At 42.3% G+C, this 25726-nt stretch overlaps 1 long non-coding RNA gene across 1 annotated transcript; it reads right to left on the bottom strand.

The window, feature by feature from the left end:
• Positions 1–1594: 1594 nt before the first annotated feature.
• Positions 1595–25355, bottom strand: LOC145721621 (uncharacterized). The gene is made up of 5 exons (XR_014145431.1): positions 25198–25355; positions 25068–25103; positions 5668–5787; positions 4425–4510; positions 1595–2977 (listed from the first exon to the last, which is right to left on the bottom strand). It is a non-coding gene; the product is annotated as an uncharacterized LOC145721621 (long non-coding RNA).
• Between the last annotated feature and the right edge of the window lie 371 nt (positions 25356–25726).

Genomic DNA, 25726 nt, shown 5'->3' with positions numbered 1-25726 from the left:
AGCGCTAGACGGAAATGCTGTCATGTTATTCTAGATTTATAAGCTGTCTACAGAAGAAATAGCCCTACGGACTGGTGCCAGGGACCGAGCGTTTGTGTCTCCCCAAAATGACTTTGGTGAAGCCCCGACCTGCAGTGTGCTCGCATTTGGAGATAGGCTCTTTATGGAAGCAAATTTAAATGAGGTTATATGGGCAGGGCCCCAGTCCACGAAGAGGAACATAGAGCCACACTCATGCTCTCCGAGCACACATGGAAGAAAGGCCAGGTGAGGGCTCAGAAGACAGCCGACTGTGAACCAGATCCCGAATCTGCCCGAATCTGCCCGTGGCAGCCAAGGTGGCTAAAACCATTGGTTTAATGGTTACTGCTGGAATTCTGTCGATAAAGTGAAACCCAGAGTTTAAAAATTATTTAACATCCAAGCTGTCTTGGACTTTATCTTAAAATTCCTGATCTTCACAACCCTTTCTGAACGAAGAGTACCTGACGGATGACTCAGTTCTTTCTAGAATTTGAGATCCTCGCGTGACTTAGAAGCTTCAGGCTGGCTAAATGTTTGCCAACATTACAGGATCAAACTGTAGTAAGTTTATAATCAGCTTTGGCAAAATAAGAAGCAGCTCATTAAACCTTTGTAAATGACTAATGGTCTCAATGGCAGTTATAGGAAACATGATTCATTTTCCAATAATCATTAACATGTATTGATTACTGTGTATAAGGCACGGCACTAATCACTTAATGTACACTGTTATGCTTATTCCTACAATAGCCTTTTGGAATAGGTACTATTATATCCCGATTACAAAGATGAGTAAATAATCTGAGGCACAAAGAATCGAGGGAACTTTCTCCTAGTCAAACGGCTCATGAAGTGTTGAACCTGGATTCAAACCCGGGCATCTGACAGCTGAGTTAGTGTCCTTAATCATGTTCTTGGGATGTCTCCAGCTGGAACATTGGATGTTCCAATGAGTCTCCCCAGCTTCTCCTTCCAATGCTGCTGTGCATTTTCCTGATAATTATCATGATGTATTTATATAGGGAAAACACTCTGAGCATTACCTTGCATAAATAAACTATGGAAAAGCCCCACAAAATAATGGAGAATTTCTTTGCGAGTGCCCCTTCATGATTACCCAGAACAAACAGAAGAGAATGGCTTAATAACCTCCCTAAGTGAAAACCATCCATCCAACGGAATGTTTGGTTTTGGTGATTTGGAATGGTGGCTTGGCTTCACTTCCAACTTCTTCCTAAGTTTTCCTTCTCCTTTGTTCTGGAAAACAGTACTTCTGTGATAGTACCATGTAACAAAAGCAATCATACAACTGGATACAATTGATTTTTAATCAATACGCTTAGAGGAAAAATATACATGCCTTTCACATAGAAGTATATACACTCATTTGTATGTGTATGTTATGGGCATAGATTTTGTTTTTCTCCATTGAGATACTCTGCTCTTTTATTTGAAAAAGTTTCTTGGGGTGCCTGGGTGGCTCAGTTGGTCCCGGGATTGAGCCCTGAGTAGGGCTCCCTGCTCAGCAGGGAGCCTGCTTCTCCCTCTCCCTCTGTCCCTGCCCCCCACTCATGCTCTCTCTCTCTCTCTCTCTCTCACTCTGCTCTCTCTTTCTCAAATAAATAAATAAAATATTTTTAAAAAAAGAAAAGAAAAAGTTTCTTTATGAACCCTAATCTTCCATATGCCAGTCTACGATCAGACCACCCTAAGAAGGGTAATCTGTTTGAATTGGACATTCAAATTATAGTAATTATAGGCTTTTAGAGAATATTTGCATTATTTCCTTCTACTGTACTGTCAGGATTTCCCCTCAGTTATCTGAAATCATCATCTATGAAAGGACCCTCCTTCGAAGAAAAAGATTATGTATATACATGTGTAAAACATTCTATCTTAACACAGGCATAGAGAGTTAGGGACAGTGTGTTCTGTTGTCGTCCTGCTTGTTATAAACAATGAAATGAGATTATGAATAGTGAGATAAGAGCCAGGAATAATAGCAGTACGTAATATTCATTGAACCCTTGGCATGTGCCAGGTAGTAAGTGCTTAATTGTCATGAGCTCTTATGCTCCTCGTGGTGTGGGTATGAGACTGTTTTCATGCACATTTTTTATATGTTTATGTGATTTTTCATTGACAGGGTATTTTCCGGGGCAGGCAAGCCACTGTGGGAAAGCGGCTGCCTTCTTTCCCAAAGGGAATTGATTTTGTTACAATTGTACTGTTATTTTGGAGAAGGGCAAACAGATTCGTCATGATTTATTATGAGGTCAATGTCAGTTGGGTGAATATATTTAGCATATCAATAAAAGTGAAAATAATTCTGTTTGCACATATTTATTAGAAACCATAATCCACTGGCTCTTAGAAGCTCATACAGTCCTCGACAATGAGATCATAAGCAAGGAAAATGCGAGTGACAAAATCCCCTAGAAAGCCCTGGTGGGTTTTTTTTAGATCTTTCAGATACAATTTCCTTTTAAAATATAATCTCAGAGAAGAGTGAAATGCCATTAAAAGGTTCCTTTTCAAGAAACTGTGCTATTAACATATAAAAAGTAAAATGCCAACAGGGTTCTGACATACAAGAGAACAGAAACCAAACATAATATTGTCTAAGAAAACTTCACTGGATATGTTATACTGTCAGCATAACAAAAAGAAATGAGAACACACTTTCTCAGAGAATTTTGAAACAATAATTATATTGTAAATTTTGATGGTTCCATAAAACAGTCAGCTTCTAAACTCATTCATAAGTAAATCCCTGATCAGGGTATTAAATGATTTCTAATAACCAATTCTGATAAACGTTATGTATTTTTCCTGATAGAACTGAATCGTGTTGATCCTTAGGCTCATAGGAGATTCAAATCCGCTGAACAAAATTTGGTTGATGACAGTTTGAATTGATGCAATTTTGCGTCTTCCCGGGTTTGTTTCACTTCTGCAAAACAGAAGGGTGCCACATTTGTTCACTGAAAAGGACCCAGGAGATTCCAGGCAGCCCAACCTCTCCGTCTTACAAGAAGACGTTCAGAGAAAATAGATGATTTGGATCCTGTCCTAGAATAAGAACCCCAAATAGACCCAGGCCAAAGTAGTTTGAGGACCCAATGGTATGGGAACTGGCCCCTAACTAGGGTCTTAACAAATTTGAGAAAAGCTCCAATGTGGGGAGTTTAGATCCTTCTCATTCAAAGTGAGGTCCCCGGACCAGCCAGTTGGGTGTCTCATTCAAAGTGAGGTCCCCGGACCAGCCAGTTGGGTGAAAGCCTGTCAGCCATGCAGAAACTCAGGCCCCACCCAGACCTGCTGAACCCAAATCTGCATTTCCACAAGGTCCCCAGATGCTCTGCTGTGCCTGGAGGCCAAGGGACGCTGGGGTAAGGTTTGCTGCCTGGATGGAGGGCCGGAAGGACCCCCTCTCTGGGGCTTCCCGTACTGCAGATCTGCTGCTCAATAAGGGCAAGCACACTGAGGAGGCAGCTCTGGCAAGTCTGAATGTTTACCTCCGCTGAGCAGAAAACCTAAAGCTACCTGCTGCAGATAGACCAGAGACAGGATGGCGGTGGGGAAAAGCTGACGAAGCCCCATGGCCAGTGCTGAGCCCCCACAGGTACCTCCCCTGCTTCAGGCTCTCTCTGACCCCACACTTCAAATTATCAAAAGGAAGAAGGGAAAATGAGTAACGTGTAACAAGTTTACGCTTAGCAAGTGTTACCATGCTAATCTCCCCACAACTCTGTGGAGTGGGTGGTCTTTTCCCAATTTTACAGATGAGGAAGATAGGGGCTCAGAGAAGCCCGGTAGCAGGGACCGCAAATCTGGCAGCGAGGAGACACTTGAGCTGGGATCCACTCACTCAGAGGCCTGACTGTCCCAGACTGACACCCCAGGGCGCAGTGGGTCCAAACTGTGACATCAACTTCGGCTCATCACGGACTCCTCAAAGCAGAGCGAACTATTTCCCATTTATAAATTATTATATGCCCCCGCCATATCGATTCCTTTTCATGCGAACATCAGGAAGGGAAAGTCATTTAAATATGTTCTTAAAGGATGACAGAATCAAACAGAAAGTGAGAGGGAGGCCTCGGAAGCGCCTGGTTAAGTGGGGCAGAGTACAGGGCGCCAAGACCCAGACCTGCAGGGCCCGGCAGCCCACTTCAAACGTCTGACCGGAAAATTGTCAGTAGAGCACCTCTTACTTCTGTTAAGTAAAAGAACTAGCCCCACATTGGCGATCTTCTCCTTCAGTGCTCATGGGAGCCTCGGGAGCTGGAGCAAAGGCATAGTCCCATTTCTGCAAAGAGTCCAAAAGATCTGCTCCCAAGAGAAGAAATGAAGGGTAACGGTAGGCAAATGTAAAGACAGAAAGCACAAAAACCTACTCGCTTTTCTCTCTCTTTTTTTCAATCGGAGAAAAAGGAAGTAGTAAAATTCCCTTGAAGTCTATTTTGCAGCTGTTCCTCCAGGGCTACAAAATAAAAGGCAAAACGCATAGAAATTACTTAAAATGCAAAAATTGCAAAGGAAAATATTGCTGTGGGTAGGTTATAAATGACTTCAGAGATTTGGGGAAGCTAAATCACCCAGGCCAACTGAAAAACCGTCACTTTAATCTGAAGATGGTAAACCTCTCCCTGGATATTGCCCATGTATTGGAACACCCTCTTATTAAATTACAGTGTTTTATAACTAGCGAATAAAATTGGTATCATGTTTACTATGCAAAATCCCCACTATTTTTCAAATGGATGTGTGTTTTAATATGAAATTGAAATTTAATATCAAAAGCACCAGGCAATAAAACCAACCCACCTAGTTTCAAACCCTGCTTAAATTATTTTTTGAATTTTGTATCTAATAACATAGTACAATAACACTGAAACAAGATTAACACTGTGATACTATTTGTTTAGGAAACCTAGAGTGTTGCTATGGAAACAGACATTCTGCATAACTATGGAAACAGTGACAGTGTTGTAAATAAACATACTGGAAAGGGAACCATGTAAACTTAACATACAAATTCTAAGAAGAATAGAGAGTGAGGAGGTGGAGGGACGAGGAATTCTATTTTTTTTTTTTTTTTTTTTTTTTTTTTTGGTAAAACAAGCATACTTACATATTTTTTATCTCCTGGTAGGACTTTTAAGCTAAGTTTTCAAAACCTTGATTGTGGTTTCTATAATCTTCTTTTAGTTCCTCTTTCCTCATTAACTGTGCAAATCGTAACCTATGGGTTTGGGTTTTTTTTTATATTTTTGTAACCTATTTATACTTAATGATAAAATTCACTGAAACCTGTGTTTGACTCAACTTTACTTTGGTAACATTTTAGAAGCCAAATGACTTTTCCTAAAAATGTTAGAATGGAAAAAAAATGCAGAAAGCATATGTTTAACTTACTGCATGCTGAGGTCCTAAAATAATGCTTTTTAAGGCCCTGTACATAATATTTAACCCCCTCAATTTTTTTTAAATTTGGCTATTAAGAGAAAATTAGATTTTTTTTTAATGCTATGACTGTTTGAAACCATTGTTGGAATACACATTTTTTTTCCTTCCTTTATGATTGAGTCCCAGGCTACCTCCTGTACTAATGGAAGGTTGTGACCGTGTCTCACTCACCTTTGCAACTCTCCTGATATCGAGTAGACCACAACACGCCCAGGAAGTGCTCACACACTGTGGCATGAATGGATCCATAAAGTTATAAAAGCAATGGGATATTGCACGACAATATATCACCTGAAAAAGAACAGAATGCCCCACGATGCCAACTCCCTGGTAGTGATTTGGCAAGTTTGCTGGGTCGTGAACATGCGGAAACTGACCTGATCTCATTTAACAGGCAAGTGATGGTGATAACAGGAGCCCCATAAAGTAAGGGAAGCAGCTTGGAGAGAGGGAAGGAAGTTGGGGCGGAGCCATGAACCCGTGAATGCAGGTAGAAGGCACAGTCCTTGTTCACTGAGACCACCAGGTCTCCCTGCACTGTCACTACATGTGTGCTTCCCACTGTCGCCACGGGGAGGTCAGATGGTGTCGAATATAACCACCTTCCTGGAGCCCAAGGTCACGCTCATGCCTACACGGTTAGTTTCTAGTTCTTGAGATTTGGGCAGATGAATATGTCATGTGCAAACACCTACTACGTATCCTGCCATGTTTTTAAAACCCTACGATAATGCTTTTTTTGCTTGTTTTAATTTGGAATTGTCATTTTTGAGGATCCCTAAGAGGGCAGCAAATAAATAAAGGTTTTAGATAGGCACTTTGGACCAGATCATTGGTTTTCAAATTATGTTTCAGGGAAAGGGAGGGCTGGGGGGCTCTCTGCATCACCTACAAACTGCCTCCTTCAAACTGCGCCTCGAAGGACCGTCTCCGTGGCTCACAGAAAATATCAAACAAAAATAAGCTTGAAAACCACCAGACAGAAAATTCCTTCCAGCTTCAGACTTCTGTGATTCTCTGGTTACTTCTCAATATAGAATCATAGGACAACCACTAAAAAAGTGGTTTTAGTCCAAGAAGCTCTTTAAAATAGAGCTAAGAGTCCGTTCCCTGGGACAACATAGTTAACAACATCAGACATCTACAGCATATCTACCAGGTGCCAAGAGCACTGCGTGGTGGGGACAAATAATAGTGAGCAAGGCCCCCGTGTTGGTGCCGGGAACCCCCATGAGCTGCCGAGAGTCAGCGCCGGGTCTGTGGGCGAGAGCGTGTGAAGGTACAGGGAGTGGACGCTCGGGAGGGCCCCCGCCTATTTCAGGCTCTGCCGTTGCCATCCTGAGTTCTTAATTATTTTATCTTTGAACTCCTGCTCTTCAGTGAGGTCTGATGGGATACTGAAGCACAAACAGGAGCAGACGCAGGGGGGGAGAAGCACCGAGGGCCTTATGCACAAAGGTATGACGTTAGTGAGCTCAGGCTATAGTAACAACAGACCACAGACAGGAGGTTTATAAACAACAGACATGCATTCCTCACAGCTCTGGAGGCTGGAGGTCCCAGATCAAGGTGCCGGCAGATCACAGGTCAGGTGGCTGCGTAGAGCTCTCTTCTTGGCCTGCCCACAGCCTTCTCACTGAGCGCAGGGAGGGAGCTATCCGCTGTCCCCTCCCGTCCTATCAGGGACCCACTCTATGCCCTCACGGAAACCTGACTTCCTTGCTTACTCCAAAGACAGACACACTGTTGGTTACAACTTCAATATAGGAATTTTGAAGGGACACAATTTGATCCATAATAACATATTATCCTTGCTTTGTTTTCTATGGTTAAAACACATGGGAACCACCACCAAAGAGCAATTGTTGGTTAAACTGGTACAACCACTTATTGGAAAATTACATGCTCATTCTATATTACATTGTTCAAGTTTCTTTCATAACGCAGAAAAGGTCTTGTTCGTATGATAAGTTGGAGAAGTCATAAAGTAGTGTGTATGTACACAGTATATGGACCACCTGGTAAAAAGAGACAACTCTGCCTAGAAAAAAGTTAGTCGGTATATTTGAGTATGTTTTAGGAGTGATTGTGTACACCAATAGATAACTAATACAGATGACAGACAACTAAACACTGAGAGAAATCCATTCTCCTAGAGGGTCTTCAAATGTAATCATCGTAAGCCCATTGCTGCCCACACACCAAAAACAGGGGAATAAAGGTCATTCATTTTAAAGCATGCTTTGGATGTTTGGATATAATTATAATGCCCACCCTGTGGCTGTTCCACCAGAACAACAAAGGATGCATGCACTGCTCTGTGGGTCTGGTCCCCGGAACAACATCCACCATCATTGTCCGTGTGATATGGCAAAACGAGTTGGCGAGGCCTATCACAGGTAAACAGTGACAGAACTGAAGAAAACAAAGTCAAAACCCCGGGAGAGGAGCTATGGAATCAGAAAGGCCTCTCTGCCTTTTCCTGGGTGTGACCATGGCTAAGTTCTTAAACACCTCTTATCCAGAGGTGACCCACTTATACACAATAAGGATACCAATGCCTAATTGCCTTGATAGTTTTGAGGATTCCATGAGAAAGGCCATAATAGAACCTGCTACGTACCAAACATTTTAGGTAAAAGCTGTACGGCCTTATCTCTTTCCACATATGTGAGCTGTCTGGAATCATGCTTGCCACGTGGTAGGTAATCAATAAACCCTGGGCCCCATCTTCTCCCAACATAGGAGATTTATGCGTGTTCATGTGTCAGTGATCTCATTTATGTGCCCTAATACAAAATCCATTACTTCCCCTTTGTGATTATGGCAGACATCTTCTTGTAGCTGTGCTCTACCTAGAAGAAAATAATTCATCCTTTGTGATTTCAAAGTAATAAACATTACAATGAATCATACTAATGAATATTTAAAAGTTACTGTTACCCAGTGTGGCTTTACTTCCGAAGCCTACTCACTCAGGCGGGGTCATAAAGAGGGGAAGGACCACTTCATTTTCCCCATGAGGACCTCACTGAAGCCCCAGGTCTCCGATTAGCTCAGGGGTCTCAAAAGCGGGGTGCCCGTGCCCCAAAGCCTGCAGGAAGTGATGAATCGCAGTACAAGGACATCTGTTAGAACCTCCACTTGCATATATGCTTGTCTGATTCACAGTTTCACTTGATGTTTCTGTGTATCTTTTTTAATGCTCCAAATATATTAGAAGACTTCCACATCTATAACTTATAAATTAAAAAATTAGTGACTTTGGATATTTATGATTGAAAACTTTTTACTGATAGGTGTGTCACCCCAAAGTGTTTAGAAACCTCTGCTTAGAGTGTTAAAATTAGAACTGCAACTGTCGCTTAGCATTTATATGAACTGAGACTGATTATGTCACCCAATTCACAATAAGTTTGTTTCACAAAATTACAAGAAAAGAAAGTGGCTGGATTTATTTTTTTAAAGATTTTATTTATTTATTTGAGAGAGAGAAAGACTGCACAAGCAAGGGAAGTGGCAGAGGGAAAGGGAGAAGCAGGCCCCGATGCGGGGCTCCATCCCAGGACCCTGAGCTCATGACCTGAGCCGAAGGCAGACACTTAACCGACTGAGCCACCCAGGTGCTCCAGAAAGTGGCTGGATTTAAAGGCGATTTCCAAATTACTGGTAAGGCTGCTGCTTGCTTTTTCGGATAAGATATTCCTATATAAATGACCATGAGGTGAAAACACTTCCAAGATGAATATCAAAACATGATTTGCACTATGATTTGCAATTGTTCCCATTGTTGCTGTTCATGGAGGAGAGCCTTGAGTTTCTTGACAGAGCTCCAGAACAGCCAAGAGTCGCATGTTCTCAGTGTCTAAAATATCAGATGACATGACACCAAAAAGACAGGCACCAAAAGCAAAAACAAAGTGGGACTACATCACACTAAAAGGTTTCTTCAACAGAATGAAAAGACAACCTATAGAACGCAAGAAAATATTTGCAAATTATATGTGTGAGAGGGCATTAATATTCAAAGCATATAAAGAACTCTTATTGAGTTATAAGCTATTGAGTTAGAGCTAACTAACTAAATAAATAACCCCATTAAAAAGTAGTCAAGGGACCAGAATAGACATTTTTTTTTCCCAAAAAAGACTTACCAATGGTCAATAGGTAAATGAAAATGTGCTCAGCACCACCAATCATCAGGGAAATGCACATCAAAACCGCAATGAGAGATCACCTAACACCTGTTGGAGAGACTATTATCAAAAAGACATGAAATAACTGTTGGGGAGGATGTGGAAAAAAAGGAATCCTCTGCTGGTGAAAATGTAGATTCGTACAGACACTATGGAAAACACTATGGAAGTTCCTTAAAAAATTAACAACAGAACTATTGTATGATCCAGCTATCCCACTTCTGGATATACATGCAAAGGAAATTAAACCACTATCTCTGAAGAGTTTATGCATACCCATGTTTGATGGGACATCATTCATAATAGCTAAGGCCATGGGAGCAACCTAAGTTTTCACCAATGGATGAATAGATAAAGAAAATACAGCATTTACATGCAATAGAATACTATTTCAGCTATAAAAACCGAAATTCTGCCACAACATGGATGAACCTAGAGGACAGTATGCTAAGTGAAATAAGCCAGACACAGGAAGATGGATATTGTCTGATCTCACTTACATGTGGAGTCTAAAAATGTCAAAGTCCCAGAAGCAGAGAGTGGAGGGGTGGCTATTAGGGGCTGATGTGGGGAAACGGGGACATGTCCAAAGGATACAAACGTTCAGTTACAAGATGAATGAATTTTGGGGATCTGATGTACAGCATGGTGGCTACAGTTAATAATACTGGTTTGTATGCTTGAAATTTGCCAAGAAGGTAAATTTTAAGTGTTCTTACCACACACCACACACACACAGTAACTATGTGAGGTGATGGATACCTTATTCAGTTAATTAATCATTAGTTAATTAATTAATGATTGTGGCAATCATTCTTCAATGTATACATATGTCAAACCATCATGGTGTACATCTTAAATATACACAACTTTTTTTTTTCATTTTTCCTGCTTTTTAAAAAATTTTCATTCCAGTATCATTAACATACAGCATTATATTATGTTCAGGTGTACAATATAATGATTCAACAATTCGGTACATTACTCAGTGCTCATCAAGATAAGTGTCCTCTTAATCCTCATCACCTACTTCTCCCCCCCACATCCCCTCTGGTGACCAGCAGTGTGTTCTCTAGAGAGAAGAGTCTGTTTTTGTTTCTCTCTTTTTCTTTGTTCATTTGTTTTGTTTCTTAAATTCCACATGTGAGTGAAATCATATAAACATACATACTTTTTGGGGCACCTGGGTGGCTCAGTCGTTAAGCGTCTGCCTTCGGCTCAGGTCATGATCCCAGGGTCCTGGGATCAAGCCCCAAACCGGGCTCCCTGCTCTGTGGGAGCATGCTTCTCCCTCTCCCACTCCCCCTGCTTGTGTTCCTTCTCTGGCTGTGTCTCTCTGTCAAATAAATAAATAAAATCTTTTAAAAAAATACATACTTTTATCTGCCAATTACACTTCAGTAAAACTGGGGGGGAATGAAATAAAATTTGTAGTGTATTTCTGAGACAAAGGTGAACAGGAGTATGGTGCTTATCATGAGAAACAGTGTTCCTCTTTAATTTGTATCAAGATACCTATTCCTACTGAATTGCAAATACTCCTACTAAAACAAGACAAATATTGATGGACTAAGTGGTATTGCCAAAATGGTGAACCACACATTGGGGAAAACCAGTTCTGAACGGGTAATCATTTGCTGTTGTACAGGAGATGTACATATAACATATATATAACATAAAACATACAGTTATATGTTGGTTTCATTAGTTTGAGGATCTACCTGCAAATTAAGCAGATTCTTATTTTATCGGATCTCCATCCAGTTATTCCAATGCCCATTTTAAAATGTGACATCAACCTTTCTATCTATATTTTTAACTACTGCGATCACAGCAGAATTACTTGCTTTTAACTTTTAACTCAGTAAGTGACGGTATAAAATGGATATCCTTAATCAGCACACCTGACCTAGAGGAAACTCCTCTTTTCTTCCTGAAGCAGATAGAGATGCAGAAGATAGTCATGCAAGTGTGTTCCTTGCCGCAGAATGCCATCTCGGGGGTCCAGCGGTCACAGCAAACAAGAAGTTTAAAGAAGAGCGAATTATTGGCAGTGTGTTTCACAATTACAGAATATCTAAGCAGAAATCTTGCCAAGCATTAGGGGTAACTAATTACTTTTGTGGCCTGTTGCAACTTTTAAAGTTTCAGGATGAGTCACATTTCCATTGTGGTCTTACCCTATGGTCTGGTATCACTACCTTTGATATTTAGACTTACATATTGGGAATTTCCTTAGAGGAAAATAAAACTCTAGTGCTGTTGTATTCTGTGGAGTAAAAGTAGATTTGAATGAGCTTTTGGAAGGATGGCGTGGACTGTAATCGGTCATAGCCAATATGAGCAAGCGGTTATTCCCATTGATAGAAAGTTGGCTGATAGAAAAAGCTCTGGGGGCGCCTGGGTGGCTCAGTCAGTTAAGCGTCTGCCTTCGGCTCAGGTCATGATCCCAGGGTCCTGGGATGGAGCCCCGCGTCGGGCTCCCTGCTCGGCTGGAAGCCTGCTTTTCCCTCTCCCACTCCCCCTTCTTGTGTTCCCTTTCTGTGTCTCTCTCTGTCAAAGAAATAAATAAAATCATTAAAAAAAAAAAAAAGCTCTGAAAAGCAGGTCAAAGCTATATTTAAAGAAAACCCAAGTCAATTATTAAATAATTTTTTTCACATGACTTGTGATCGAATATTGAAGATGTATTTGAATTTAAATAAGCTCTACAAATGCCAGTAAGTGTTCTCATCTTTATGAATAAAATCTACTTTTCTTTCATGATTTCATTTTTTTTTCATGATTATAAATGATAAAGTCATCTGCATGCAGTAAGGACGTTCCCCTGGGTATTTCCTGCTTGGTACTTTTACATTTTTACACTCATTACAGAGTCACGTGGAAATAAGAAAATAAAATTTTGCATTTTTGCTTTTCTGTGGATGGTTAAATTAGGATATAATGTAGAATAAATACACATCCTCCTGGAAAGTTTGAGTGTGATAAATGACCTCCTCCACATGAAAGCACCTTGCCTACGTGTGGGTACTTTTTACCCCGCTTGGGTCTTTTCCCCTTCCCGGTGAGGACACACGATGGGGTTTGCCAACACAGAGGTGGGGCCTTGGTTTTTGTCCCCAGTGTTCATCTCCAAAACCATGGGCTCTGCTTCCTTGCTCTGGACTGCGCACACCATTGCCTTGCTCGTACACACTACAGCATGGTACTCCTTGGAGGTGTCAGTGTCTGCTTCTCTCCTGTCATCTGAATTCTAACAGCAGGTACTTCGTGAATTGCTCCTGTGGCCTTCACACCATGATTTGCCTCCTGTCGTTGCTAAGTGTTTCATGGGGACCGCTCACTCGGTTCACTGTAAGCTCTTGATGGGATGGGATTTTCTCAGATATGACTCTGGTTCTGTGTCTGCCCAGTGAGTTAGTTTGCTGGGGCCCCCTGAACAAAGACCCACACACTGGGTGGCAGAAACAACAGAAATGTGTTGTCTTGCAGTTCTGGAGCCCAGAAGTCTGAGACCCAGGGCTAGTTCCTACTGAGGCTCTGAGGGAGGATCTGGTCCCTGCCTCTTTCCATTTTCTGGTGGTTTCTTGGCAACCTCTGGCACTCTTTACCTCACCCCCAGGTCAGACTTCACCTCCACAGGGCCCTCTTCCTCTGTGTGTGCCCCCTTCTTAATAAGGACACCACTCAGGTTGGATTAGGGATCACACCGATGGCACCTTTTAACTTAGTTCCCTCGAAAAGACCCTACCTCCAAATAAAGGCACACTCTCAGGTAGTGGGATTAGGACTTCAACCTAAGAATTTGACACAATTCAACCCATTGCACCGAGTAAAGTGTGTGCCTGGGAGATGTCCCCAGATCCCGCAGGTCACTGAATTCACACCCATAGAGCCCTTGCTGACGGAGATGGCAACATTTCAAAGGCAAACCAGGACAGGAAACGTGTCTCAACAGGGCTCCAGTTGTTAGAAAATGCTAGCTTGTTGGCGTGTTTTGTTTGTAACTTGGGGGTTCACCTAACCCACTTTCTTGTCTCCCTCCTTCCACGTCCCTCAGGACGGCAGCGGTAGGAAGCTCCACCTTCCCTTCAGCCTCATCAGTCTGACTTCTAACCGATGGACGTGCTTCTTGCTTTGCTTCCATTTTTAAATCTCAGACTGTTTTAGATGGTGAGTCTAGCAAATCTAACCCTGGAGTTGACCCAAGAGAATGCACTTCAACTTCTAGTTCTTCCTCAAAGTCGTCATATCAGGCAGAATGAAATTAAGTCTTTGTTTTTTTAATTCCATTTTTTTTTTCATCTAAGAGTTAATGAGTTCACCTGGGTTTAAGGAGATTTGTAATGGATTTTCAAATCCATGCTATTATTATTTTTATTATAATGTGGGATTATTAATACCAAGCTAAAAATGTCACTCAATATGCAAAACGAGGTGATAAGTACCACTTGGCTTTTAAGAAGTACATTATATAAGCAGTCCATTATGAGAATAATCTCAGGTTATAGCCAGCTCTCAAAAGACCTGGCAAATAAGGTTTTAAAATCAAGGCACTTGCAGGCCATTAAAACAACTAAATTGGTAAAACATACTAGAATCCCAGCATAATAAGCGTCCCTTAGAGAACAGTGACAAATTGTATTAATATTGTATTTCCCAAAAAAGTAAAATAACAAGACTCAGTTGAGGTTGAAAGTACTACATCCGGCGATATCAATGCAGAAGTACACAGCATCTGTGCATGGTACTCAGGTGTCAGGCTGGAGGGGACCCCGGGTCCCTAAAGCCCATGTCAACACCTGATCGTCTTTTCCCGATATTCCCAACAAGTGGCAAAGTGCCGATCATCAGGCAGGGCTGTCCCCGCGGCACGGGAGATGACAGCAGGCACTCCCATCTGCAAAGAAGCCGCAGGCTCCGATTATCAGGAGGGGTCTGTGGGAAATCGGGAAGGGCCGGGAGGGAACCTGCAGGACCAACAGAAGCCCAGTGACCGCGAGGCACTGAGGGTAGAGGGTGTGAGTGAGGGGCAGGTGCAGGCTCTGCATGCAGCATTGTCGCCCACACAGGACGGTGACGGCTGATAGATGAGCTGCTTGGGAGGGGAGAACAAAAATCTCTGGACTCGCTGACTTACTGTAAGTCCCGTGGCGCTGTTATTTGCCTCAATTAGCTCCAATCAGGGGGACACAATGAAAGGGATGGAAAGTGACTTCTGACCTACACTATGTCCCAAAGTGCTCATGCCTCATGAATGTGGGAGCAATTTCCCATTGAGTGAAAGGTAACATGTGCAAGCAGATATGGGAGGATGCGAGCTAATCCACTGCAAGGACAAGAAAGTAACAAGAGCAGTACAAAAATAAATAAAATAAAATAAAACAAAACAAAATAAAATATGCATGACTTTTTGCATTCAAAAGTGTGTTTCCTCCTGCAATAATATGAAGAAAGTCTTGTGTGTATGTGTGTGTGTGTGATCCAACTATATGTAATCCAAAAAAATGTGCTCATTTCATTTTAACCTTAATTTTTCATTATCTAATAGAGTCACACAGTTTATTTTTTTTTTATTTTTTTTAAAGATTTTATTTATTTATTTGAGAGAGAGAGCATGAGAGAGACAGAGAGCACATGAGAGGGGGGAGGGTCAGAGGGAGAAGCAGTCCGATGCGGGACTCGATCCCGGGACTCCAGGATCATGACCCGAGCCGAAGGCAGTCGCTTAACCAACTGAGCCACCCAGGCGCCCTAGAGTCACACAGTTTAAAATTCAAAAGAAATCATGAGAAGGAGTCAGGAAATTCTTCTTTCGGAAATGTTGTCAGATGGAATTCATTACACAAGATGGTCAGGCTCATGACTTTAGAACCACACTTCAATTTTTTGCTTGTTTGTTTTTACGAGGAGCAACATTCCCCAGATTAATCACCAGCTACCACTAAGAATCATCCAAACACTGTGCCTCAACAAAGGCAATTAATTCACAGACCTTAGGGCTGGAAAGAATTTGAATGACATCCACAAGGAGAACTCCAAACTCTTTTGAGCAAGGAGCATATCCCTGGTCCAGGATTCAAATTTTCTGGAGTTTTCTGCACAAGTTTAAAGATTCAGGCAAAAGCTGTCATGAGACTTACAAATTTAGCTTTCGGAAAAAATCAGTCATGCCATTAATTCAATTAACTGTCACTGGCATTGCATTATCCACTGAATTACTGATTTTTTGGATGACCATTTTAATTGCTGAAATAAAAGTAAAAAATACTGTGTATTTTTATATGCTTTTTATATGCTCCAGGGAAATGAAGTGCCAAGACAATTATTCAGACAGTTCATGTCAAAATAGTATTCTGACCTAAATTGTTGGCTTTATCATGGCTTACAACAGTGGATAATTGTGGCAGATATCCACCTGAATTAATTTGTAAAATTTTGCTCCTCAGTGTGTAATGTGCAAGCATAGTGGTCCCTTTGTCATACACTTTGTCTTTCTTCTTCTCTGTGTTCAATGAAATCCCACAAAGGAAAAAGAATCATTCCTAAGGGTCATTTAGAAATGTGTTTTCACTGAAGAACAAGGGAACTGGGTGGGGTAGTGGGGGAGGATATATATTATATATGTATATAAATACTTTTAAAAACAAAATTCATCTTAACTGACTTCTAGAAAGGCTAAATACAAATTGTATGAGTTTTTAATGCCTTAAAAGACCCTATTGCAGGCACTTAAATACCATTAAATGTAATTTTATTTCTGCTCTAAGTCCCTGGCAAAACCAGGAGAGAATTTTGCAGAGGGAATTTTGTCCCTGCTATCTGAACTACATTATATGGTGAAACTTTTGTTAAGACTGGAAGGCTAAGTAACTTTAAAGGCCACCTTGATCTCTACAACTTTATGCTTCACGGACTTTGACATCAGACAGAACCGAATTCAAATCCAAACTTGGCGGCTTTCAGTATAACACTGAAAAAGTTTCTAAACCTCCCTTAGTTTCATTTTATTCATCAGTAAAATGAGATGAATAGCATGTACCTTAGTGCAGAGACTCAATTCAATTAGGAGTAGGATTAAATGGGAGAAGGGGATTACATGAAAATGAGAATAACTCCTTTCGTGGAAAAATTAAATTATATAAGGGAATTCTGATGAATCACAACATAAGGGGGCCTTCTGACCAGCCACTTATATCTGCCAGCATCAGCTGGGTCCTGCTGCAGTAACGAAGAGCCCCCAGTCTGTGAGGCTAGGCACACAAGCATTTGGTTTTTCACTTTTTGGTCCCACTGATGTTTGAGTTCTGGGCTGCCCTTCAGCTGAGGGGATGGAACACGCCTTTGGAACTTGACCGCCTGGGTTTGCACACCTGATCCACCATTCTTCTGTTCTGTGACCTTGGAAATTGACTTAACTTCTCTGAATCTGGTTATATTATCTATAACGTGGGGAAAATAAAAGAATTTACCCTCGGATGTTGGTTGGGAGGAAGAAAATAAGTACCGAGTGCATAAAGCACTAGGATCAGTGCCTGGCACAGCGCAAATGCTATATGCATGTTAGCTCTTTTTATTCTTTTCCTTTACAACAATACAGCATATGTCTTTTAATCACAAAAAATGACTTTCTCTTAATACATTTATTCAGGACCTTTGGACTACACGTCAGGGTAGACTTGTGACAGTGGGAATATCAACTCTCAACTTCAAAGGGAGTTTTCTGAAGAGCGTAAATACATTTAATTTCTCTGCCAGACTCCATGCAAAGAGAAAGAGGATTGGCACTGGATCAGGCCCCCGTGGCATCCAGTCTCAGCTCTGCTGCTGACCAGGGGGGCCACATCAGGCAGATCAGGAAATTCCTCTCTCATTCTGTGTCCTCGTCCATAAGCAAGGGTAGGATAACACTGCCTCGTAAAGCAGGCAGTTAAAGAATAAATCTGAAATTGCGTGTAAAGTGCTTATTGTCACGCCTGGAACACAGTAAGTCCTCAACAAATGTAGACATTAATAGTATTATTAGCATCCACATTATTGAAATCTATCCCTCCATTCAAGACCCTGATCAAGAGATCCATTTTATAAAACATTCTCCAAAAACCTGTATTAATTCCTAATTCTCTGATTGCTCACTTACTTGATAGTGTGTCCTAGAGTTGGGTCCCTTATTATTGATTGATAGCCTGTGGTAATAAATGTATTGTTTATCTTAAATGGATTAGCCAGGATATAATCTTCTTAAGGAGAAACCCAACAGCACACATGGTAAACAGACTACAGGTGTTAAGACAGTAGCTGCAGGGTTTGTTGGTTTTTGTTTTTTTTTCCTAACTGACAAGCCCTTTTCATGGATCTAATGCTGCGCAATTGAAAATAACAATGTCAACAACAGTAATAATAGCTTGTATTCTTGAGTGCTGGCTTTGTGCCTGGGATCTCACGGTCCTTGCAATTCATCCCAGCAGCAACGCAGAAAAGCTGGTGTGTATCAGTTATCTCTTTCTACGGCGAATTTAGTGGCTTAAGCCAACAATGCCTGGGTCTTTAAAGCATATCCATGGGTTTGTTACTTAAAGCTTCTGCAGGTCTAGACTGCCCTTACACAAGCCGCTGCCCTTAGTTTGCAGGTTGGCAAGACATTGGGCTCCACTGGAACAGCTAGGCTCTGTGCCTCTCTTTCCAGAAGGGCGCTCCTGCCAAGCCTCTTCACAGAATGGAAGCTCCGTGCATCACCCTCGCCCCTGCACTGTGCTTGTGGTGTTCTGTTGGCTGGTTTCATGTGCTTTGATGTCTGGTTGGCCAAAGAAAGTCTGGATGAAGCCTAGATTCAATGCATAAGAGGAATTCATACAAAAGGAGTGATGCACCTGGCGATTCCTGCAGACGTCTACCGAGTGCGCAATCTCATTTTACCAACACAGAATCCGAGGATTATGGGCATTAAGTATCTTTCCTAGATCATACAGCTATCAGATGATAGCACAGAATTTGAGCCCAGCGTGGCTCATTTCATTTTATTCTTAGTTCTAGTAAACTAGCAATCAATTGACTTTTTTTCTTTTTCTACTGGAATTTTGTTTGGATGAAGTCAACAAAGTAACGAGATAAACCCACAACTTGACTTTCCACAATGCCTCTCATACCACATACCTGAAAGATGCTATGGCACAGAGCTGGATTTGCTACCCAAAAACCACTGAAGTCACCATCCTTTGCTTCCTGCACTGTAGAGATCAGAAAGCTGATCCCAAGCCTCCTTTGTGCTGGGGTGCAGACATGTGGCAAAGTTCTGGATTATGAGAGGTGGGTAGATTTTACTGGGAGGACTAGACTTTCCAAATATGTTTTAAAAAAAAAAAAGATAAAGACAAAAGATAAAAAAGAAAGTTTCTTCAGGAGAAAGCTTTGGACTCTTCTTTTCATTTTAACAGCTTTATTGAGTTATAATTGATAACTCAATTAGAGAATTGATTACCATCAGGGTAATGGACATACTTATCACCTCCAAAGTTTCCTGGTGTCCTGGTTCATTCTTTCTTTCCTTTCTTCCCTCCTTCCTCCATTCCTCCCTCCCTCGGTCTCTTTCTTCCTTCCTTCCTTCCCTCCCCCTTCCCTCCGTCTTTCTTTCTTTCTCTTCTTTCTTTCTTCCTTTCTTTCTTTCTTTCCGTGTCCTTCCTCAGCAAGGCCAAATTGGCACTTGCCAAATGATCAAGATTGTTGACATTATAAAAGTTTTGCTTGGATTGTTTCTTTAGTTAATTGCTTGAAAAACTTCTGCGTTGTCAACTTCGCTCTCTTGAAATGACTCTACACATCTTCCCGCAGGTGGGATTATATTCAGGTTTTGATTATTCTTTTCCTTTACAACAGGATTTCTTTTCCTTTCCTATTCAATTCCTTCCTTCCTTCCTTCCTTCCTTCCTTCCTTCCTTTCTTTCCTTCTTTCTTTTTTCTTTCTTTCTTCCTTCCTTCCTTCCTTTCTTTCTTTCCTTCTTTTTTCTTTCTTTTTTTCTTTCTTTCTTTCTTTCTTTCTTTCTTTCTTTCTTTCTTTCTTTCTTTTCTTTCCTTTCCCTCCCTCTCTCCCTACCTCCCTTCCTTTTTCCTTCCTTCCTACCTTCTTACCTTCCTTCCTTCCTTCTCTCTTATTGTTGGAAGACCACTTAATGGAGATCTACCTCTGACATTCTCCAGTGCACGACACAGTCTTGCTAACTATGCACGATGCTACGCAGCAGATCCTGGAGCTCACTTATCTTACATAACCGAAACGTTATGCCTGTTGAACAACAATCTCCCCCCTTTTTCTAAACCTGAATGTGGAGCTGCCTGCACTGGCAGCAAGTGTCCTAGAACCTGGAGAATAAAAAATACAAAGCAGAGATGATGGATTACAAACCATGGAATGATACAAGGTCTTTGAAGATGTTACTAAGAGGCTGCATTAGCCCCAAACCCTCCTTGTTGGCCCTTATTTTTATGTGAACTAAATACAGTGTCAATCGTGACTATCTCTACGAATTGTACTCTCTGTAACTTGCACCTGAATATAATCCCACCTGCGGGAAGATGTGTAGAGTCATTTCAAGAGCGAAGTTGACAACGCAGAAGTTTTTCAAGCAATTAACTAAAGAAACAATTCGAGCAAAACTTTTATAATGTCAACAATCTTGATCATTTGGCAAGTGCCAATTTGGCCTTGCTGAGGAAGGACACGGTTGCCAAAATTACTGAAACAATTAAGTCATTGCTTTCCTCTCCTTTGCTTCTGGAGCCCGAGCTGAAGGCATCAGAGAGCAGGGCTGCCCAAGGAGCTTGCCATGTGGCCTTTAAACCCGCATGTTGCAATTTAATGAAATAACATCAGAACAGTTTAAAAATATATATATTTGCAGAGCTCAGATAGAAACCCACTAACATCATGGATAATAAATTTCTGAACATTACTGTTGAGTAAGCAAAATATCGCTAATACATCGTCCCAAAGAAAAATCATTTTTATAATTTAATAGAAAGATAACTTTGATTCAATGACCTACATCAAGTAGGTCAAATTAAGCACAGGGTCATTTTAGGTCAGAAGTGCAAATGAAAGCACTTTCAGATTATTTTATGACATACACACTCTCCCTAGGAGAACAATTAAAAAGTGTTAATTCCTGGTCACTTCAGCAGGAATAGCTTTATTTTCTGATCAAGTGCAGGTTATCGCTGTTAATTGAAAATCTTGCTTTTGCACTAAATCGTGCGGCCGCAACTGAAGAGTCCGGCTCCTTTCTTTGAAATTAATTTCATGCAGAATGAAGAAAGGAACACCAGGAGAGTAGAAAGAAATCATTTTTGGTTCAACCGGTATTTTCTCCTTTTTTTACTAAGAAGAGATTAAATAATTTTAAAGAAAGGGTGCAGGATGAAGCACCCTGGTCAAGTCCTAGAGAATTTAATGGGATTTTGATTTTATTGATAAAACACTTTCCGTTTGAAGACAATTAAAGCACGCCTCTTGTAGGATTTGGCACGTACTGCTTTATGTTATGTCCGTGAGCCAGTTAAAGGGCAGAAGTAACTCTCCAGATCGTTCCAGGAGAAAATAAACAGCTCTCAGCTCTCTAAATAGCCAGAGGTGTGTGCAGAATATTCTCAATATTTCTCTGCCTATCCTGAAACCAAAGTAAAAATGAACGATTTCAGCCTACCAGGTACAACTTGGCTCATCATCTGGCAGACCGGTTGATCAACAAATATTCCTTTTCATAGTGTGAGGGATGTATTTGGCTAGTACCCAAGGGGGACAAATATGTGCACGACCCCTTACTGGAGTCCTAACAGCAAGGCTTCTACTGCAAGGGGGTGGGTAAGAACGCACGTGCCGTGGGAGACCCCAGAGCACCAGGGAGCAGAGATTCAGAGGGAGAACCATGACCAGGGCCCTCCTTGTATGGCTGGTCGAAGACGCCTTGTCTTAGTCAGCTTGGGCCACCGTAACAGAACACCACAGAAGGGCTGCTTAAACCACAGACAGTTCTCACACCTCTGGAGGCCACGAGTCCGAGATCAAGGTGCTGGCATGGCCAGGTTCTGGGGGGAGATGTCTTCCTGACTTGCAGACCACCGCCTTCTCACTGTGTCTTCACATGAAGGAGGGGGAGAGAGAGAGAGACAGACCATGCTGCTGTCTCTTCCTCTTCTTACCAGGACACCAGTCTTATGGGATCAGGACCCCACCCCGATGACCTTGTTACCTCCTTAGAGAGCCCATCTGCAAATACAGTCAGGCTGGGAGTCAGGGCTGCAACAGGTACATTTGGGAGGGACATAATTCAATCCACAGCAGTCCCATGGGCTGGAGGAGGCCCGAGCTGGGCTGCATGATGGTGAGCTGGGACACCTCCTTCACAGGTACGAGGCCCAGGCTCTTGAGAGGCCATGACTGTCACCTGGCAGGGTGTAAATGCATCGGAGTCTGACTTCCACCGGCCCCACCCCCAAAATTTGTTCTCATGCCCTCGACAGGCCTTTGCTTTCCGTCCAAACAATTAAAAGTGACCCCCAAAATGATAAAATAGATGGAAGTTAGACTCTCAGTCTTCACACACACGTGATTTCCAAAGACGGCATGGTTAGCTAAAAGCTACTAGAAATGACGGTTCTGTTGTCGTTCTTTATTATCTGATGGCTCCACATAAGAGATCTCCTACAGAGGCTGACGTCCACACCGAAGACAGAGGGATTCTTCCCCTCAGCTCCCTGCCGTAGTAACACGCTCAGAAGAGCAGGGATTCGGGCATGTTTGCTCATGGTGTAACCCAAGCTCTTAGCATGTAGCCCCTGGCACTCGTCTTCTGCACTCTGGTTGGCGGGACGGATGATGGGCTGCACCACAGCAGGTGCGTTCCTGAGCACCTTCTGATTCTTGTCACCTAGGAAGAGCATCGTCTGCCCTTACACGTAAAACGGCTTTGCATGTTGAGTTAAAATGGATGTGTGCAGGCGGCTCTTGGCCCATCGTGGCCAACGGGGAAACACCAGTGCTCAGATACTCATTGAGTAAAATAAGCGAGAAGTGAGTCAGTGGGATTTGAATACCCTGAGACAAGTGGGAAAGACTTTTCTGAGAAAAGTGACATTTTCAAAGCAGCATTTGAAGACCCATCTGGCCGTCATGTGAAGCATTCACGAGAACTGGAGGGAGGTGTGTGGCCCAAGGAAGAAGAAGTTGGAAGTACAGATGGGCCTGACATAGGGAGGGCCAAAAATAGGACCGTGGCCGAGGGGATGGACAGGCGGGGAAGGACAGATCTGAGGGTCGCCGGGAAGGCAAAGGCTCTTTAGGTCTTTGGAAGGGGAAAGTGGTGGGGTCAGGAAGGGAAGAGAATGTGCTCTGGGGACCTCAGGCTTATGAGTTTGGGAGAGAGAGGTCACCATTCACTGGAGGAGAGGAGTTAGGGCTTACCCGCCGCCTTGGCGGTTCCCACCACAGAAAGTCTGATTCCTAGAGGCTTCCACCACTTGCTGAGGCTACATAGCACAGAGAGGGTTAAGAGGGAGGGATGGGGCAAATAAGGCAGAGGAGGGAGTCCGGACTCCATCTGGGCAGACCAGGCACCAGGACATGACCCATTCTGTGCTGCCTTGTAAGTCAGACCCTGAGAATCTGGAGGAGGAGAGACCTGCACAGGCCAGCATGGTCCCTGAGCCCTGCCCTGACTTCCATTCTGAGCGGCCAACTGAGGCTGCACCAGCCTCCTTCTGGGCTTTGCTTTGACATTCCCTTCTAAAGAACTTTCAAACCCATTTATTTATCCCTTTGGGTTAAAAGGAACTCTTGTCTGAAAGCAGATCAAAGTAGAGCTGTCCAATTTATAAAACAGATCAATGAGGGAGGGGGAGTTGGCACATGCCACATCCCACCCACCAGGCTAGCTCTTAACCCTCCCTGCAGACCAACTCGATGCCTCCGCAGATTCTCAGATTCCAAATGCAGAACCATACCATTGTCGTCTGTTCGTGAGGAAGGAGAGAAATACAACGCGACAGATCTCCTCCGGGCCCTGAAGTATTTGAGATTACCGCCACCCCAACCCCCCAACCCAATATTTAGATCGAGTTCATTGGGAGAATTAATTGCAAAACATAGGAAGTAACTTCAAAAAAAGCGTGGACTTCCAGGGACTAAAAATTCCAATAGCCTTTTACTAGGAAGCCAAGAGGAGGAAAGAACCACTAATAAAAATGCTTGTTAGGAGAGCCCACATGGACATCCTGCAACAAGGTCTCTGTCCCCTGGGCAGACATTTGGAACTGCTCTTCCAGGCAAGGCAGTGGGCTTTGCTGTGACTCAACAGTTCCCTTTTGCACAGTGGTTGGCCAACATTCTGGAATGTAGTCTATGGCTATTCAATGAATTCTTTCCTCTGAGCAAACAAACCAGCTGTAGAGGTACTGTACACATAGTCACTTATTCCCATTAGCAAAACCCCAAACAAGCAGACGGCCTTACCCAAACAGTAGAAAAGGCTAGGTTATTTTTAAATGTGCTCAATTTAACGTGTTTCACAATTTGTGATTTCCCAACCACAAAAAGAACTGTACAACTGTTAAAATTACACGAGAATTCAGAAGAAGGCATACCAAGTAGGGGAAGGAGACAACAGAGGGCAAGTCACACGTTATAAATGAATGAAAATAACAAAATCCCATTTAGAGAGCCTACTTCCATTTTTGTAAAGTCCTAGTAAGATCTAGTCGAGGAAGAAAAGAGTTATGAGTTTGGGTGAGGAATGCACTCATTCCCAATGTTCTTCTCCCAACAGGCTTCTTGTGTTTTTTAAAATAAGTATGCTCCAAACTAACTTTGAGGAATGTGTTGTAAAGGCAGCCTTGAGTATAAAACCCAGGAGATTACAGCAAGATTGCAGAGAGGAGGTTGGTTTCCCAGAATGGCAGTGCGTGCCATGTCAGCAGGACATGGCTGGAAATCCCACCGTCCCCAGTCCCGGTACAACTGAGGCTTCCCTAGATACAGAGGGGCATCCAGTGTGCTCGCCCACAGATATTCCACCCAGATGTGCAGCATTGCCAGTAAACACATATCTGGTAGGAAATAAAAAGAAACTTTGCTTTAAGTCCACATTTTTATTTTCTATGTTCAATCATCTTTACACCTGATTCCCACAAGCTCTTTTTTCTGAATATTGTCCAAAATCAGCAGTCCTCACGTAGTCAAGGTTAGAAATGGACTTGGCTTTTAACATCTGACAGGATTTCGTAATAAAATTTCCCTTTCAATAGACCTGATAACCAACAAGCCAATGTCACGGTCAGCCTGGCTTTAAAAAGCCTCACCACGCATTACCTGAAGGAAACATCACTTACCTGGGAGATAGTCATTTCTCCAACAGTCCCTTTCATCTGTAAATGAGGAAATGAGTCAGCTTTACTAAGTGTTACTTCATCATTGGTGTTGTGTTATTCAGCAGGACTAGGAACACATTTTGTTACTCACACAGGCTTGGTTTCACCAAGCGTCCAGGTCCTGCTGTTACCTCGCCTTCAAACAACTCCAGATTCTGTTAAAGATCTTAACTGTCTTTCTGATTGGAAAAGTGCCCGGCCGGTCACAAGATTGCATGACTCATTGCAACTGCTCAACTTTAGCTAAGAGCTGAAAGAACAAAATCAGCTCTGTGATGTCATCCCTTCACTATGTATCTTTAACATAGTTTAGATACAGAGGTTGTTGAGTAAGACACAAAACTTTCAAATGAGAAGAATGTGTCTCAAATGCTTAGGAGAGCAAACATTCTGGGGTTATGTTTGATTACACACACGGAGACCTGCTCCAGGAATCTGGGTGTGTGGTCTTGGCTGATAGAAAGTATTCCACCTGGTCTGCTAACTGGTCACCTGGCTTGGTCAAAGTTTAACCCAACTGAAATGTGTGGAGCTTCAATAACCATTCTGTCTTCAGAACAGACAGACGCGTCCTCATTTAGGATTATTTGAAACCTTCAAAAAATAATGAGAGTTCCTAA

This window comes from Leptonychotes weddellii, chromosome 5, assembly GCF_054177405.1.
Source record: "Leptonychotes weddellii isolate Sample4059 chromosome 5, ASM5417740v2, whole genome shotgun sequence".
Lineage (NCBI taxonomy): Eukaryota > Metazoa > Chordata > Mammalia > Carnivora > Phocidae > Leptonychotes > Leptonychotes weddellii.
The sequence above is the reverse complement of the archived record's forward strand: the minus strand, read 5'-3'. Positions and strand labels throughout refer to the sequence as shown.